Source organism: Amblyomma americanum, chromosome 1, assembly GCF_052857255.1.
Source record: "Amblyomma americanum isolate KBUSLIRL-KWMA chromosome 1, ASM5285725v1, whole genome shotgun sequence".
Lineage (NCBI taxonomy): Eukaryota > Metazoa > Arthropoda > Arachnida > Ixodida > Ixodidae > Amblyomma > Amblyomma americanum.
The window spans coordinates 76381332-76399229 of NC_135497.1; the positions used below are offsets into that span (position 1 = coordinate 76381332).

The 17898-nt window shown below is 44.4% G+C and overlaps 3 non-coding genes across 3 annotated transcripts; all 3 read right to left on the reverse strand.

Moving 5' to 3' along the window:
• Positions 1–10200: 10200 nt before the first annotated feature.
• On the reverse strand, positions 10201–10273 carry TRNAR-UCU (transfer RNA arginine (anticodon UCU)). The gene has a single exon. It is a non-coding gene; the product is annotated as a tRNA-Arg (tRNA).
• Positions 10274–10833: 560 nt separating this feature from the next.
• TRNAR-UCU (transfer RNA arginine (anticodon UCU)) lies at positions 10834–10906 on the reverse strand. Its single transcript has one exon. It is a non-coding gene; the product is annotated as a tRNA-Arg (tRNA).
• Positions 10907–12234: 1328 nt separating this feature from the next.
• On the reverse strand, positions 12235–12307 carry TRNAR-UCU (transfer RNA arginine (anticodon UCU)). Its single transcript has one exon. It is a non-coding gene; the product is annotated as a tRNA-Arg (tRNA).
• Between the last annotated feature and the right edge of the window lie 5591 nt (positions 12308–17898).

The following is a 17898-nucleotide window of genomic DNA, read 5'->3' on the forward strand; positions in this document are numbered from 1 at the left end:
GTTTCCTCTTCACTGTTTTTAGGCTACCTCCGTTCTTTATAGCATGCTCGATTTTCTCCATATTAAACTTCCTTATGTCGGCTACCTAGCGCTTATTTATTAACTTTGATAGCTCCGTTAGTTCTATTCTATCTGTAGGGTTACATGCCCTCATGTTTTGGCGCTTCTTAATCAGATCTTTCGTCACCTGAGATAGCTTCCCGGTATCCTGTCGAACTGTCCTACCGCCTACTTCTACTGCGCACTCCGTAATTATTGTTGTCAGATTATCGTGCATTGAATGAACATCAAGATCATCTTCCTCAGTTAAAGCGGAATATCTGTTTCGCAGCGCTATCCTAAACTCCTGTGCTTTCCCTCTTACGGCTAACTCGTTAACGGTCTTCTTCGCTAGCTTCTTCCGTTCCCTCTTCAAGTCCAAGCTAATTCTAGACCTTACCATTCTGTGGTCGCTACAACGCACCTTTCCGAGGACGGCCACATCCTGAATGATGCCAGGTTTCGCGCATAGTATGAAGTCGATTTCATTTTTAATCTCACCATTGGGGCTCTTCCAGGTCCACTTCCTGTTTTCTCGTTTGCGGTAGAAGGTATTCATGATCCGTAAATTGTTTCTATCCGCGAATTCGACTAATAACTCTTCCCTGCTATTTCTAGAGCCTATCCCATAGTCACCTACCGCGTGGTCGTCAGCCTGCTTCTTGCCCACCTTCGCATTGAAGTCGCCCATCAGTACAGTGTACTGCGATTTTACTTTATTCATTGCCGATTCTACGTCCTCATAGAAACTTTCAACGGTCTGCACCACTTTCAGCTTGTACCTCCTATTCAGCCTAATTACTATAGCTGCTACCCTCTCGGTAATACTGTAGAGCTCCTCTACGTTGCCAGCTATATCCTTATTAATGAGGAATCCCACACCTAGTTCTCGTCTATCCTCTAACCCGCGATAGCACAGTATGTGTCCGTCCTTTAGCACTGTATACGCCTCACCTGTCCTCCTAACTTCGCTAAGCCCTATCACATCCCATTTAATTCCCACTAGTTCCTCGAACAGCACTGCTAGGCTAGCCTCACTAGATAAAGTTCTAGCGTTAAACGTTGCCAGGTTCAGATTCCAATGGCGGCCTGTCCGGAGCCAGAAATTCTTAGCACCCTCCGCTGCGTCACAGGTCTGACCGCCACCGTGGTCAGTTGCTCCACAGCCGCTGGGGACTGAGGGTTAGTTGGTTTGTTCACAGAAGGTTGTGGCCAAGTACTACACAAGGGTGGCCAAGTCCTGTTCTGGTGAGGGAGTGCGTTGTCAATTCTGGTCACAGAGATCAGGCCACACCCCGGGCCTGGTTATGCAATTCCATCGACACGCGTTTTTTTTTAACCCGGTGGAGAATTGCGCGGCACCAGGATTTGAACCCCGGTCCTCTTGCACGCGAGGCGGATGTTCTACCTCTACGCCATCGCTGCATTTTCTGACATATCTGACATATTTTCTGACTGACATATCACAGCACAAGGGCCTCTAGAATTTCGCCTCCATCGAAATTCGAGCGCCGCGGTCGGTATCGAGCCCGCGTCTTTCGGGTCAGCAGCCGAGCGCCATAACCAGGGGCGTAGCCAGAAATTTTGTTCGAGGGGGGCTCATGTTGCAGCGCGGCCTCCTCCTTATAAAATTTGTAGAGGTATCGAATAAATTAATCATAATTGCATTGCCATTGCCAATGCTATTGCGTATTAGATGCTGCAAACGAATTCTTGAACGCTAGGCACTGTCGAGACAAGTAAAATATGTATTTTTTTTTATAAAATAATACATTCGTATGCCACAAAAATTGTGGCAGAAATAACTGATATCAATGCTGCCATCTTTTTAGTCTATTTAAGAAGTACAGAAAATGTCTCAGGAATTTTAGGACTATATCAGTTGGAAACCACCAAAGTAGTGCATGTCCCTGATATGAATAATCAATTAAGTTGAGGACAAATATTTTTACAAATCATTGTCATTCAAGAACATTGTTTACAATTTTCTACATATGCAATGGCCAGGAAAAAATCTCAGTGACGCTGTCCTTCGTTCCAATGTATTGCGCGGGCGCAACTGTCAACGGTCGAGTGTTGTAAGTAATTGCACCGAAATTATAGTCGCAACAGAGAGCACATATAAAAAGCAGGGGTTCTGCAAAATGTACAATAGAAATGCGAAGATACAATGGAATACCGCAAATCCGAACATACAGCTTTAGAAAGGGCAAAAAAGCGCCGCTGGAAACAAAGTTCACTGCATGCATACACAAAACATGGCAAGAAGATATTTAAATAAACGTATATTCTCTAATAAATCTACATACCTAAGTTAAAGTTGCTCTATGTAATATGTAAAACAAGAAAAATAAACATGTTGCGCAATCAGAGGTAGTTACCTTTACGCATAGAAAGACGGACTATCCTGCAAGAATAAAACTATGATCGCAGAAACCGTAAGGTATACTTGGGCCATGCTGCGGTCGCCACAGCACAATATGGATAAAATAACAGAGGAAGAATGCAGAAATCAATACGAAAATGTGTATTTTAGCTGCCTGCAAAGTGGCAACAATTATTCTGCACAGAAAATTAAAGAAGGGTATTGGTCTGGTTCAAAAAAGAAGCAAAAGCAGTAGCTAAAAAAAGGAAAGAAAAAGACAAACGAAAGCCACAGATGATGCGACAAGTTGAACTACCAAATATCAGAGAGTATTTCTTGGGAAACGCCGTGTGGGCTGGGCTTTCAATGAGCAAAGTCGGTCATATTGGTTATTGATGTCCTCGTAATTTTCGTATTTAAAGGGACAACTAAACGGGAAAAATTTCTGCGGTTTTAAAGGCTAATGAATACTCATACGCTTTCCTAATTACGCGTTTATGGACCTGAACGAACCGGGCTTTTTGCTTGCATTGGTTTTGCTGCTTCGCTACGTAAAGGACAAATTTTATGAGAAATTTATAGCACAAAGTTTCGGAATTGAAATCTATGCCCTCCGTAGATTCCGCGGCCGCCGCGAGATGCCGCGACGAGCCTGCTCGTCATCGAAACGCCCTTCAAACTGTGTGCTCGGAAGGGGCTCTTTGCATTATGTGACTCCAGGTGCATGGGCGTGAATTGCCACGAAATACAGCCCGAGTTCGCAATGTTCGCGCCGAAATGTCATTTCGAGTGTGAAAAAGACATTGTAGACAAAATCCAGCATGATTTCCAGCGCCGGTGGTTGTTTTGGTCGGCGATGCATAACAGTACGAAAAAATTTCGAGGGGGGCTTAGGCCCCGTAAGCCACCCCCATGGCTACGCCCCTGGCCATAGCCACTGGGCCACCGCGGCGGGCGCGAGGGTATTACAGTATCGTGTTACTAGCTTTATTTCGTACTACAAGCCAATAATCAACACAGCGCTATTTCATCTCTACAGTCTGTTGTCACAAAAGCTATGAACTGGACTGCTACGCAAGGGGCCCCGAGGTCTGCGCTCACCCTAGTTTTTCCCGGAGTTTGCGCGACGGCAGTCAGCGCTGTTTTGTTGGGGATAATCACGAAAATGTCATGTGTCAAGTTTATTTCTTCGGAGACTATGTCATTGTTGTAGGCGTATACAGGACACCTGGTGCTCATCATGGATGCATGTCCCGTTTCTACGATCTGTTATGTGTCATTAAAAAAGCATAGTTTCATAATAACTGGAGATTTCAATCTGCCACATGTCAGCTGGGATTGAGTGACTTCTTGAACCCATGATACTAAAAGTGAAGAGGCTTTGTTTGACATGCTCTCCGAGTTGGATCTTACCCAAACAGTTCTTTCACCCACACGTGTAACCGTGTCTGAGGTTTCTACTCTGCATGCTGTCTTATGTTCAAACAGTATACAAAACTATACAAAACTATAATACCTAGGCATACAAAGGACTGTTAGACCATAAGTTAGTCTTTTTTAAGTTGTCTCCTTCGGATACTTTCTAAACCCCGCTGCCTAAAATATGTCACCATAAGAAACTTTGGATAATAATTGAAGAGTTATCCATTATTTAGAAGATTCATTCGCTCATTCGACTCGGATGATGCTAACACGCTTTGGACAAATTTCAGTTCTCTCCCATTTCTGTATATAAAATTTTGCTCCTGATAGACGAAAGAAAGCAGATAAAATTAAGCTTTGCATTGTCAGAGAGGACATCACCTACCCATTCTAACATGAAATTTTAAAGACCAAGGTGTGCACAAAGTACATCGAAGGGATACACGTTAACATAAGAAGTACTAGAAAACATTGGAACCAATTAATTGTCCACTCCTCCGAGTCTGAGGGAGATGTAGATATACTCATCTTCATTGAGACCAATACTGATCAAGCCGCGTGTGAGACGTACATACTGCCAGGCCATCATTCTTATTATTATTGTAGAGAAGCAAGAAGAGGAGGTGGTGTCGTTATATATGCAAAAGAAACCTGGATTACTGAGCAAGTGCAAGTTGCCTGTGAAAATGCAGAAATTGTAGTTATCGAAATGTCGAGCAAAGCAAAAGCTTTGCGCAATTTATACTCCACCAATTGGATTTTTAAATGAATTCCTCCTAGAATTCGAAGCATTTTAAAAGAAATTTGGCAGCACAACAAACCTAATAATAGCCGGTGAACTGAATATTGGTATACACTTAATCCAACCAAAACATGAGTCGGGATTTATATAGATATAATGGCTGCATTTTGCCTTCAAAATGCTGTTATAGGGATGACTACAGCTGAAATTTTAAAATATGAGCTTACGAAATCATGCATTCATCACAATGTTTTTTGAACTAATCATATGACGCAAATATTAGGCACAGTGACGAGCAAACTAGCGGATCATTACTGTGCTACTACGGCAGTTCTCGGGGCTAATGTTTTTCCTAGTCCTAGACCATAACATTATCATTATTGGCAAGAAGCAGGTGGATAATATGATCCAAAAATACGACTGGGATTCCTTTTCCACTACTAATCATATAGAATCGTATCAATTAACGTTGGAAGAATTTAATAACATATATCAAAGGTCGAAAAGGAACATCAAGGTAAAGCAGAGAAATCCATAAAACAAATGGATATGTAAGGATGAATTAAAACTTTGCTGCTTAAAAAAGGAGGCCGGGGAAAAAAAAAGGCAAGCCGAATCCAGAAGATAAGCATCTTATACCCCTGTCACACGGGACTTTTTCTCGGCCTTTGCCGTAAAGTTGTCTTATTGCACTAAAGGAGGAAAACCGAAAAAGAGCAGCGACGCTGCTACACGGCAAATCCAAAGGAGCTAGAACGCGGCCTCCGTGAATGCCAAAAGTCACCGCTGTGTGTGAAGCGGCGCTAGTAACATTATGAAATTAAAGCAGACGGTAGCACTTCAGCTAAGAGTGCATTCGTGTATGTCGGAAAAAGTAGCTATCACGATAATAAACGAGCGTTCTGACGGTGAGAAACGGATCTTTTGAAACAAAGTTTCTTTTTTTTTTCATCGTTCTCGGTCCGACCACGGTAGGCGCACTTTTCCGTTCGGCTCCTTGTTGTGTTCGAGAAGCGTGCTTTGTTGCTTGTGTCTTTGTGCACACAAGAAAACTCAAAACACGCACTCAACAAAGAGCAAACGAAGAAAAAACGGCAAAGCGAGATGCGCAAGCACGTGTGTGTTGATGCGGCTGCTGAAAAGCGTTCAAGTCCTTTTTTAGCAGTGTGGATGTCTTTAGTCATAGCCTCCTCTACGGTTAAGTGCACTGTAACGCAAAATTAACCATTGAATAAGATAAATTAGATATTTTTTTACGGTTTCAAAACTAAAAATTGCGTCATTTTTTTTATTCTTTGAGCTCGATAGCTGGCGCTGCCGTCTGGGTTGCTCCTTTAAGCAACTTTAAGGCCGCTGACGGCCGCCTTTATTGCTACGGAACTTTATCGCAAAGGCCTCGACGCTTTGCCGTGTAGATGCGCGTCACGCGCCTTTGGGGCAAAGGACCTTAATTTCTAAGGCCTTACAAGTGCCCGTGTGACAGGGGTATTAGAGGAGTTTTGTATGCTCCGCAATCAAGAACAGGAAAGATAAGAACGCAGCGGCTTTTCCCCGTCATAGGACCTCCTTCCAGCCAATGGCGTCAGCCGATTATCACGACCCTGCTATTATGGAAATGCAGGGAGCGGCGCCCGCAATGGAGAGAGGAATCTATTCCCGACCATGGAGGGAGGGGACTATCTCCTTTCATCTGCCACTCCCTTTATTGTCACACTAGCAGGGTAATGAGAATCGGCCGGCGCCATTGGCTGGAAGGAGGTCCTATGACGGGGAAAAGCCGCTGCGTTCTTAAGTTGTATCCGTCTACAGCAAGGCGAAATAATTTGTGAGCTAAATTAGGTCATGAAGGAGGCAATGCAGAAAAGACATGGTCCTACCTGAATGAATTAATGGTTCTAACTCCGACAGGGATTCAGACAGATCATTGTAAAGAGGTTTCCCTGACTTGTACGGCTCCCCGGCGTTGCGCAAAAAGTTTAATTCTGCATTTATAATTGTACGATTAAAATTAAGGAAGCGAATTAAAGACGCTAATAACATTACATTATCCTTACCAACTATTCTAGCGTCATTATTTATGCCTGAAATAATAAAGAGCTCTCGTACATTATATCGACTTTCCCCGATAGTAAGCCTTCAGGATATGACAGTATAAGGCCTCGCGATCTGCGAGTCAAAATCGGGAAACTAGTGCCAGTACTTCGCTTTATAAATGGCGTGTTTACTACCTTCAAAATTCCATCACAAATGAAAATGTCCATAATACGTCCAATACATAAAAACAGCAAAAAAAGTGATATAAATAAATATAGGCCAATACTTATCAGTTCTTACACACATAATGGAAAAAATGTCAGATGTTATGGTAAAATTTTGCAAAAAACATTCGCTAATCTCTAAGTCACAGGTTGGATTTAGGAAAAGTAAAGCACTATAACTCTTCTAGAAAACTTCATTAATGTTAGCACTGTTATTGATACCAATGGAATTGGTTTGGTTTAGGGGGTTTAACGTCCCAAAGCGACTCAAGCTATGATGGACGTCGTAGTGAAGGGCTCCGGAAATTTTGGCCACCTCGGGTTCTTTAACGTGCGCTGACATCGCACAGTACACGGGACTATAGAATTTCGCCTCCATCGAAATTCGACCGCCGCGGCCGGTATCGAACCCGTGTCGATACTTTGCTTTAGCTTTAGTACTTTATTGCTTTGGCACTGTTTTTGAACATGTCGAGGGCTTTTAACACAGTTGACCACAGATTATTGATGGAAAAGCTAAGAACAATGGGGTTTTGAGGATTATTTGCAGTCTTGCTTCAAGATTATCTCACAGATAGGTATCAAATGGTAAGGATTGGAAACATAAGTTACGCAATGAAAAGCCTACTTAACATACGTTCGACCACTGCTCGAATACGCTTGCGCCGTTTGGGACCCCTGGGAAATAACACTGAGAAATAAAATTGAAAAAAATAATTCAAAACAGAGCAGCAAGGTTTTTCCTGTGTCGGTACTGGGGAACTGATAGTGGACCGACATAAATAAATTGGGTCGGCAAGCTCTTACCTCTCTACGAAGGAAATAACGACTGAAACTCCTGTATGAAATATATAGCGATAAAACCGGCATTCGAAAGGAAATATACTTACACAAGCCACATTATGTACCTGTCCGCACTGATCTTTTTTTTTTAGGATTTTGGAATATCGTTCCATAACTAATATGTATGTCAGTTCCTTTTTTATTCATTCCATCAGCGAATGGAATCGGTGTTGTGTAAATGAAGATGCGTATTTTTTTTTCAACTCTGCAACCCCCCCCCCCCCCCCCCTGCTGTAGTATCTTCAGGCTAAGCGGGGTAATCATTGAATAAAGAATAATGAATAATCGGGTACCACCCCACTTCCCTTTACAATTTATACAAAAGACCCAAGTTTTGTTACGCTGTTATCACACCTCTTTCAGTAAGCCGATGACACTGTATTAGTTCTTAAGGAAAAGTCTACAAACCCGCCCCAGAAAGAATGCAAATGGACTGAAGCAACATTGTATCTTAGATGAATCGAAACTATATTTTTGTAATCAAAATAAAACCAGCATCATGCGTTTTAGAAGCCTACATAAACAGATTAAACTTGTCTGAAATCTCTTCCTTCATAACAAATGCAGAGACAACTGCTCGTACCCTCCGCTAGAGTATACTTCAAAAGTATTAACGTTTTTATATAGATGAATTATTCATTTGGGAAGAACACGCTATGCATATGTGTAAGAGGTTAAGAACCGTAGCAGCATGCATTTACAAAAAAAAATACGTGATGTTGCAAATATGCAATCCTTAACCCGCCGCGGTGGCTCAGTGGTTAGGGCGCTCGACTACTGATCCGGAGTTCCCGGGTTCGAACCCGACCGCGGCGGCTGCGTTTTTATGGAGGAAAAACGCTAAGGCGCCCGTGTGCTGTGCGATGTCAGTGCACGTTAAAGATCCCCAGGTGGTCGAAATTAATCCGGAGCCCTCCACTACGGCACCTATTTCTTCCTTTCTTCTTTCACTCCCTCCCCTATCCCTTCCCATACGGCGCGGTTCAGGTGTCCAACGATATATGAGACAGATACTGCGCCATTTCCTTTCCCCAAAAAAACCAAACCAAACCAACCAATATGCAATCCCGTTATGAAGTGTATCAATCTTTAGGAGAGATCTTTCTTCGACATTGTCTGTATATGAAAATTGTTCACTCCACCGACAAACAAAAATTAAAAAATGTCTTCACAGAATAAGTAAAATTATAGTATATAGAACAAACCTGCACGAGGCACGTAAAGAAATAATGGAAAAAAAACTTCCTCGCTAAATTTTTATGAATTGTATGTTTGCGTTGTTTTGACCTCCCGATATTATAATAATGAATACAGAAAAACGGTCAACAAAGAAAGAACATTACGAGAAATAGAAAGATAACATATTTCCAGAGTGTGCACCAACTTTTTCTACTCCCTTATCAACTAGGCGCCAACACAGTTTAAACATTTCTCCACTTTATGCGCGGACTGACACATATAAATACAGCTTCTTCCAAAGTACTATCGAGTGCTGGAACTCCCTGTCCGGTGAAATTCGTTCACTTCCATTTCCGCAATTTTTGGCTGCCATTGAACGTTACTGACATCTTGTTTTGTTAATTTTATAGTGTATTTTGTTTGTACTTTTATGTATGCACGCTTGCATGTATGACCATATATAATACGCTTTTCAGGCGGGGCTGCAGTATACACGAATAAATAAATTGATGGGAGAGGAGTTAGAATCCCCACCTTTTCGACAAATTACCCAAAGAATACATGGAATTCAGCAGCATCAAAGAGGTGAAAAAGGTGCTAAACAATTGAAGCTTTCTTCTTTCACCATCATTCTTCATGGCTATGTAAGTGCTGTTTACACTAATGCATTTGTGTCCTTCCTGTGTTGGCTTTTTGTATCGGGAAAGTGCCTGTTTCTTTATCGTCGGTTACTGTTGATTGTGATTGCTTTTGTTACAAGTGTAATCAAATCTTGTTTCATATCCGCGTTGGGTCTTGTTTGTGATTATTTCATTATATAACACATGTTTGCCCGGTACGTACCCGCGGACCTGCCTACCCATCCACAAGCACTGTAGGTTAGGTGTGATAGAAAACGTATGCATGAACACAAAAAGGGCAATAAAGGCTATTATTATTAAAAGGAAGACAAATTATAGCTAAGCTATTACCGGGGCCAGTTGGTTGATCATTATGCGAAGGAATGCGCTAAAAGCGGCACAAGAAGACAACACACACACACGACACAACCGCAAACTGTGTCGTGTGTGTGTTTTCTTCTTCGCATAAAGACAAATTATGTGAAGTTTTGCGCAATCTAAATTTTTAATTCCGGTCTTGCATCGCTACGTCACCGCCCTGTTTCTGAGCCACTAATCTTCAAATCGCTTTTTGCTAACGTCTACCGAATATTCATTCACAGTATACCTGTAATAATCCTAAACACTAGCGCCTTGGGAGAGCGACTGTGCCCGTATCGATATCTGAATGACTTCTGTCACATTCGAATAAAACATCAATTGCTTCAAAAACAGCGTTCACCAGGAAACATGCATCCCTGCCGGGATTCGAACCCGGGACCTTTGGATTAGAAGTCCAACGCGCTATCCACTGCGCTACAGGGACGGTGCCGTAAGCAGCGGTCGTGCATGCAAGGTAGATGCAGAGTGCAGAGAAGGTAGCGCAGCTTGCATAGAAGCCCATACGTACAAAACATGGAGCCTTGGAAGGAAGGAAGGACGGACGGACGGAATAAAGAAGGAAAGAAAGAGAGAGAGAGAGAGAGAGAGAGAGAGAGAAAGGAAGGAAGGAAGCAAGGAAGGAAGGAAGTAAGAGAGAAAGAAAGATCGGAGCGTCCCCTTTGAAACAAGGTGGTGGCAGTTGCACCCTGTTTCGTTTTTTTTCTTTATACTTATTTATCAGTGTAATAAATCGCACTATAAATTCTCTAAATACATTTGTAACTGCACACTTCTAACCTTTTGAGACCTCTCTGCTTTTGAGCTACCAATCTTCCAATCGCTGTTTGCTACCTTCCACGACAGATTCATTCTCTTCGCCATTGTTGCCTGTAAACCCTAGCGCCTTGGGAGAGCGACTGTGCCTGTATCGATATCTGAATGACTTCTGTCACATTCGAATAAAACAATCAATTGCTTCAAAAACAGCGTTCACCAGGAAACATGCATCCCTGCCGGGATTCGAACCCGGGACCTTTGGATTAGAAGTCCAACGCGCTATCCACTGCGCTACAGGGACGAGGCCGTAGCGGAGGTCGTACATGCAAGGTAGATGCAGAGTGGTAGCGCAGCTTGCATGAAGCCCATGCGTTCAAAACATGGAGCCTTGGAAGGAAGGAAGGACGGACGGACGGACGGACGGACGGACGGACGGACGGACGGACGGACGGACGGAAGAAAGAAAGAAAGAAAGAAAGAGAGGAGATGACATTCGAGTTGACGGAGCTCCGCGGAGACATTCCAGAATTTGGAATGCCTTCGAAACGCCAACACAGCCCGAACCGATCAATAGACGTCCCCGCCGTCATCGTTTCGCCCCGCCCACAGCCGCGCGACTGCTTTCGGGTCTGTGGCTGCTCATCTCGATACTCGCTGCACGCTTTTTCTTGCTGTTTGTTTAGCAAATTGCCCATCTTCTGTCTAAGTAGGTGCTTGGAGATAATAGTACACCAATGAACATTTACCGCGTGAGCATAAAATTTCCCCAAGAGTGCGCTACTAAAGTACTGGTCACGCCGGAAGAAGTCGGGACAATAAGCGACAAGCGCCGGTCGTACGCGATGTCAGCTGCCCGGCTGTCAAGTATTTCTCAGGCGAGCGATCGTATCGGCGCTTCCCACAGATTGCCGTACTGCGTAAACAAGCACGGCCACAACCGATACAAATGAAAAGAGATTATTTAATAGAACTAAAGCGCAGAATGCGTTTTATGTCATGCAAACAAGCGCTAGCTGTTCGTACGCAGCGATGTAAACAACAGTATCAGTGCACCCAACCGTCCTCTTCGGCGCACTCTTGGGGAAATTTCATGCTCGCGCGGTAAATGTTCGTTGGTGTACTATTATCTGCAAGCACTTACTTAGACAGAAGAGGGGCAATTTGCTCAACAAACATCAAGAAAAAGCGAGGAGCGGGTATCGAGATGAGCAGCCACAGAACCGAAAGCAGTCGCGGGGCTGTGAGCGGGGCGAAGCGATGACGGCGGCGACGCCTATTGGTCGGTTACGGCTGTGTTCGCGTTTCGAAGGCATGCCAAATTCCGTCGACTCGAATATCATCTGAATCGAATGCCGTTGAAAAACAGTTCGGCAGTCGAGTCGAATGACATTCGGTTCAAAGGGATTCGAAACGCCCGTGCACCTTTTGAGACCTCTCTGCTTTTGAGCTACCAATCTTCCAATCGCTTTTTGCTACCTTCCACGGCAGATTAATTCACTTCGCCATTGTTGCCTGTAAACCCTAGCGCCTTACGAGAGCGACTGTGCCTGTATCGATATCTGGCTGAATTCTGTCACATTCGAATAAAACAATCAATTGCTTCAAAAACAGCGTTCACCAGGAAACATGCATCCCTGCCGGGATTCGAACCCGGGGCCTTTGGATTAGAAGTCCAACGCGCTATCCACTGCGCTACAGGGACGGTGCCGTAAGCAGCGGTCGTGCATGCAAGGTAGATGCAGAGTGGTAGCGCAGCTTGCATGAAGCCCATGCGTTCAAAACATAGAGGCCTGGACGGACGGACGGACGGACGGACGGACGGACTGATGGTCATATGAATGGATGGACGTATGGACGTTGAATGGATGGATGGATGGGAGCGTCCCCTTTGAAACGGGGTGGTGGGAGTTGCACCCTTTTTCGCTTTTTTTCTTTATATTTATTTATCAGTGCAATAAACCAGTCTATAAATTCTCCATATTATTTAAATACATTTTTAGCTGCACACTTCTAACCTTATGTCGCCTCTCTGCTTTTGAGCTACCACTCTCCCAGTCGCTTTTTGCTAAGTTCCACCGCAGATTGATTCTCATGACCCTTTGTTATCAGTAAACCTTTGGCCACAGGGAGAGTGAGAGCGCCTGCATCGACATCCGGATGAATGCCACCCCAATCGAGTATAAGGTGCTCAATTGCTATTTGCCACACACTGCACGTGTCGTCCTCTTCGTTAAATTTCTTTTTGTAGTTTCGCGTTCTAAGACACACTGTTCTAGATTCAAAGAGAGGGCACTGCCTCTTGAGTTGCCATAGAACGAATTTTTCCGGATCTGCCTCCTTTTCCATTGAACTGATCCAGATTTAGAGCGCAGCTCATTGGCGCCCGCTCCTGCGTCTCTCGGCGTCGCCGTTCTCCCTCGTAGCCAGCTCCGCAGCCGGGGCAGCGCGCTGATATAGCTGCGCGCACTCCTGGCGCCATTTCTACCGCACGCCCGAGCAGAAGCGCACAGCCGCCGCCGTTCGCCACTGCGCTCTAAGCTGCTTTCTATCATTCGGTCCTGTGTTGCTCCCTAATTTTGGGAGAATACCCTATGCTGCTCCTAAATGACTAAGCTATAACTCGTGTAATGTAGTTCACAGCGACGCCTCCTAAACATTTTTCCTCGGCATCTTGAATCCGTTCCTGCTTTCTTAGATTATTTTACCCAAGCAGTTAATATCGCTGTAAAGTTGCATCGCGAACTTCAGCCGTCCAGCTATCAGTGGAGTGCTTTATTTTACCCTGAAAGAGGACCTGTACTTCCAGTTTCTCTTGTCGATAAGATTCCTGCATTTGGTCTATTTCCTCTTGAGATAACTGCGCCCTATTTGCCTCTCTCTGTTCTTCTGAAGAAGCCACCCGTCGTTGTTAGATGGTGTGAAGTTCGTTGAACTTTCCGTGGCGCCAGTCGGTCTTGTGCTCGCGTGGAATGCCGCACCAGCGGAGTCCCTAAGAGGGACGCCAGACTGGAGCTCGGCGTCGGCTGTATTGTGGTCAGTGCGTCGCCAAGAAAGGGACCCGTTCCGTCCCCATCTTCCCATCTTGCAGCGGATGTCTTTGTATCATTCGCGCCGTCAAGGGCACAACCCGTCTTGAAGAAGCTTAGGCAGGTACGGCGGTCGACATGTGTGCGGCGCCAGTGGGTTGCCGAGGCTTCGGGCATGCGGCAGAGGCGCCTCGTGGGATCAGGAGACCGTGACGCGCTGATTCTCTTGACTGTATAGAGAACTGAACGTCTTGAGTGATCGTTCCTTCGGCATACATTTGTCTCGCATGCACGTGTGCGAAAGAGAAAACAAATGTCACAGTTAGCAATGTAGTAGCAGTAGTAACTTCTGTGCGGTGGGTAATGGCAGTGGTGTTTGCGCTGTTTTGTGTGTTTGGTTGCAGCCTCTCATTTCCCAAATGTTTGGCTGGTCGAGAGAGTTGCAGAGTTTTGGTTTTCCTTTCCCCGACCGTTGTTTAGTCGATATTCTTTCCCCAATCTGTGATTAGTTGGCGGAAACCTTACTTTCCTTTCCCTGAATGAAATTGCCAGTCTACCGCTGCAATCCAAGCTGTATTTGTACGCACATGACACGGCCCTTGTGCTACCAGGAACGTCTTATAATGAACTCGGAGGTATACTTAAAACAGATATAGAGCGCGCGTGCTCTCTTGGTTTTCAAGCAGTGCAATAGTCGTTAACAAAGCCAAAACAGACCTTATATGTTTCCACAATCCTCATAAAGTCATAACAAATACCAAGCCAATTTACTTCAATTTCATGTATCCCAGTACAACAAATAGGCACCGCAAAATACTTAGGAATGACATTCGACAGCACATCATCTTGGAATATTCATATCGCAGAAGTTTCAAGGAAACTAAGAATGGTATGTGCACATCTCTACTCCCTGAGGCCGTTATGTGATGCACCTATACGAAAAATGGTGTATAAGAGCTTAAGTGAATCTATACTAAGATATGGTCTTACGATTTATGGTTCTGCATTCACATGCGAATTAATTGTAATAAATAGTGTTTAAAAAATTGCATGAAGCCTGTCATATGGTACACAGTGTCATAGTGAACATGTATTATTTTGCATGGATCGCTTTAATATGTTATTCATAGAAAAACAGTTTTTATTTGATATTTTATACAAACATTATTTCTCATGTTTTTCAAAATGGGAAATATAAAACCACGACCCTTACGCCATATAGAGAAATTTAGTATTCCACGTGTGTGCACAAATTATGGAAAGAGAACCCGCGCATTTGATGTACCTTCATGTTTCAACAAATTTGAAACCGTCAACACCTTCAGCTCTGTTAGAAAAATTAAGGCATTTATACGGTCATTTGTGCAGTCAAATGAATGACACCATGTGCTTTTCGTATGCTGCCCTTATTAGACAATTCATTTGGAACAATGCCCTTTATTGGTATGTACTGCTCAAAGGATAATTCAGTTGCAAAAATGCCCTGCCTGGTCTTTTTTTTTTATGTGTATTGAGGAAAATACAATCTTGTTCATATACTATGCCAGTACTAATACCTAGTTTTGAGCCTCGCTACTGTGCGACATACATGTGTTTGTTCATTTCTTTTGAACATTTATGAGCTTTCAATATTGTGTTTTCTTTTTTTTTGTTTTGTGCACGGCTTTGTCCTGGTGCAGTCATATACTGCCCAACCACGCTCACACGTATCAGTGCTTAAGCGGGCTGGTTACTTACATGTACAATTGCCTGGAAATAAACTATTATTAGAGAGTTTTAGCTTCACGTACGTACAGAGTTCACGTACGCAAACGTGAGAAGACTACGTAGCATATGCGCATGCCGTTTCAAACATTTTTAGTTGCACGTATGTAGGGTGCCTCGGTGCCCGCTCGCCTCGCCTCTGCTTTCAGTGTGAGGACACCCTTTGTAGCATCCCGCGCCGCCGTTTCCCCCTCGCAGCGGCATGTTGTGTCATGCGCGCTATGCATGTGGCGTCGTTTATGTGCGGTTGCGTGGCGACTACAATGATGCGAATAAACTGGAAATTGACGTTACATGGTTGTTTCGCTCGTGGCAGCAATGTTCTGCCTGTTTTGAATGTTTTTTTACATGATGCAGTCGCTGCGAATGCACGCCGATCGAAAAGTTATGACTGGCCGCTCCGTTCCCCCCTCACTGGCTGCACTGAAAAAGAGCCTGCGGTTGTTGGCGCCTCCTTCGTGGTCGGAATTTACAGCATCAGGGTCGCCGAATGCTGTTGGATTATGCTACATTTGCTGTTCTAACGCAAAAACTGTTTACTATATCCCAAGTTTCTCAGGTATGCCAGCAGCGCGGAGGATGATGGTTAACACCCACTTGTCCAACATTAACTGGGATGACTTTGTCTTATTACTCCGCCATATGTAAAGGATTCCAAGCAGTAGTAGGAAATATCTTTTTTAAAGGATCCGTCGCCACACTCTTCTGGGGCGGACAACTGAGGACATGTCTGAAACAATACGTTCATATTTTCTCGTTTGCTAAAGGCTTGTTCAAAAAAAAAATATGCACATGGTCAGAGCTTCCCTCTGAATAGTGTTGAATAGACGTTGATTGATAGTACGATGCAACACCTGGCTGATTATTCAGCAAGACATCTGTCGTTTTTATTGGTTTTTCTTCGAAAGAATTAAAAATAAACGGTTCAGTGAAATTTGTAATTGAATAAGGCAACATAGCAACAACAAATTTCAGTTGCTAAGTATACAAAAGCGTTAGTTTTTCCTTCTGTTCAAAGCATGAAAGAGAAACAATAAAAGCGACCGATTCACAAAGAAACCTGAAAAATTCAACTCTAGATTACGGCTTCATTTCAATGCCACTATTCACGCCAAACTCAACTAAGGGGAGTCGGAGCAACACGGGCCGCTTGCCGCCTTACTCCATAGTCGCTGGCCAAGGCAGTAGTAGACCTCTCATTAGGTACTGGTCCGGGCTAGTTGTAGTAAGTGGTTTTATTAAAATAATAAAAAGGAAGGAAAATATTTCTGCTAGCCCCGGCATCTGCCATCGATACGGAAGCACCTGAGCTGGGGCAGCGGAAATAAAGGATAGCAGACAGAATGGAGAAATGAAAGAGGTGAAGGGACATGAGGAGAGGATTTGACTAATGTTGAGCAGAAAGACGCGCGGCAGGCAAGTTCTCATCCCCGCTGCTGTCATCAAGAAAGAGAAAAAAAAAGTAAGTTCCAGGATATGCCTGCCCAGAAGCACGCGTGACGAATTTTACTTATCTCGTGGCTATACGTGACGGCCACCAAAGTAGCATATTTTCCCCAGTAGGGATTTACTGAAAGCCATACCAAAAATAAGGCTCCTCTTCTTGACGACAGCGTAATTCGTCACGCATGCTCTCTTGCTTACTGACGCGCTTAAGGTAGGTACGGCGTCGGGATATTCGGGGTGAACTGGCGCCAAGAAGTAGATGGGACGAGAGGGGGGGAGGTTGGAGGGGGGGTTTCGAAAAAGTGAGTTCCGAAAAAGTGGGGTAGAGGGTGCATTTTGTACCGAGGCGTCTCTAATCGGGAGGATAAAGGGGTCGGGGAATGCTGGAAACATGCTAAGCCAAGGGGGTAGTGAAAAATTTTGCGCGTCATGTTGCGCCCCTTTGGCGCCACGGTATTTACAATCGGGAGACGTCGATTTAAAAGTCAGCGGATGGGGCCTTGCTCTGTTCGTGGCACAACCGATCCAGCTGCTTGAAGTGAGCTCGTGTTGTGTGTGTGATGAAGCAGTCGCATATCAAGCTATGACGGGCTGTTGTGTTCCCGGGAGTTCTGCCAGCACTAGAAAAGGACAGCGGCTATTTCGCTTTCCTCGAGACAGTGCGCGCAGAAAAAAGTGGGAAACGCAGGTCAAACGAGACGGCTGGAAGCCAACAGACAACTCCAAAGTATGCGAGGTAAGGCATGCGAAACGCTTCCATTTCAGAACAACATTTGCTGGGGCGAAGGCATAGTGCACAGCTGAAAAGTTGCACCTTCATAATTACTGAAGTAAGCAGTCGTCAAAGGCGACTTGTCGGTCTTCATTTCTTGGCGAACGAAGCAAAAGAACAGGGGATGGAGCGCGCGCGCACACACACACACACACACACACACACACACACACACACACACACACACACACACACACACACACACACACACACACACACACACACACACACACACACACACACACACACACACACACACACACACACACACACACACACACGTGT